Below are 1,095 nucleotides of genomic sequence, written 5' to 3'. Positions count from 1 at the left end.
TTATAATATGTATAACAGGACTTTTCCCCAACAAGCGCTTTGACGTCATGTGTGATTTATGTACATATTTCACCTCTAAATGGCCCGCGGCCATACAACCAACATTCTGATGTATTTGTCTGAGCATCGCTGTCTACAAAAAAATATCTTGAATCTACTAACATTTATAAACTCTCTTTTATATAGAATATTTACATGGCAGAAATGTAGCGTTACTCGTTGTCTAACAAGTATATGACTTGTAGATTGGCTGTACTTGGGCAACAGCTGATTAAGATCATAGTTTTCTTAAACATCTATATTTCTGATGTTTGAGGGGATACAGTTCCGACGCTATGTATGTGGCGTTTGCGCAACAAAAATATTCTTTTTATGTGTTGTGCCCAGCTCTTAAGGTGAAAAATGTGTCATATCAATGTGACTTTGAATATGTCTGGTTAGCACAAAGTGTTGAGTCATGTCCCAACTTTATTAATAACTTTAAACAGAGACGTATTGATATTGACAGTCAAACGTGGATAGAGAATTTACAAAAATATTCAAAGTTAAACTTTTTATGTCAAACTATCTATGTCATCCGAGCTGTATTTATTACTTATAAAGGTAAAAGTGTATAAAATTGCATTTTGTCGGTTTAGATGTAGTAATCATGGATTAATGATTGAAGAAGGCAGAAAACAAAACATTTCAGCATTAAACAGGCTGTGTCCTGTATGTATTATACTAAGAGAGGAAAACTAGTATTACTTCAGGTTTGAATGTTCTTTTATGATAGTTTAAGATCTGAACTATCACCTAGATATATTTGTAAAAATCAATCACCACAGACAATGCATTTTCTGTTTAAACTAATAATTCATTTATTATTAACAAACTTGCCAAATACGTATTTCTTGGTTTAAAGAAACGTGCTAAATTTTTAGATATTAAATATTCCAATATTCCAATTGATGTACACTTCCATTCACTGAACTGGTGCTCAATGTTTGTTTAAAAATGTATCATGATGTATCTGTATTATGGACCGGTGGCCTAATTATACTTACAATAAACTGAACTGCAGTGCCCAGCACGCGCAACGCAAAGTTGAACTAA

The sequence above is a fragment of the Haliotis rubra genome, unplaced genomic scaffold, assembly GCF_003918875.1.
Source record: "Haliotis rubra isolate DU_JTF1 unplaced genomic scaffold, ASM391887v1 Scf24, whole genome shotgun sequence".
Lineage (NCBI taxonomy): Eukaryota > Metazoa > Mollusca > Gastropoda > Lepetellida > Haliotidae > Haliotis > Haliotis rubra.
Note: the sequence above shows the minus strand (reverse complement) of the source record.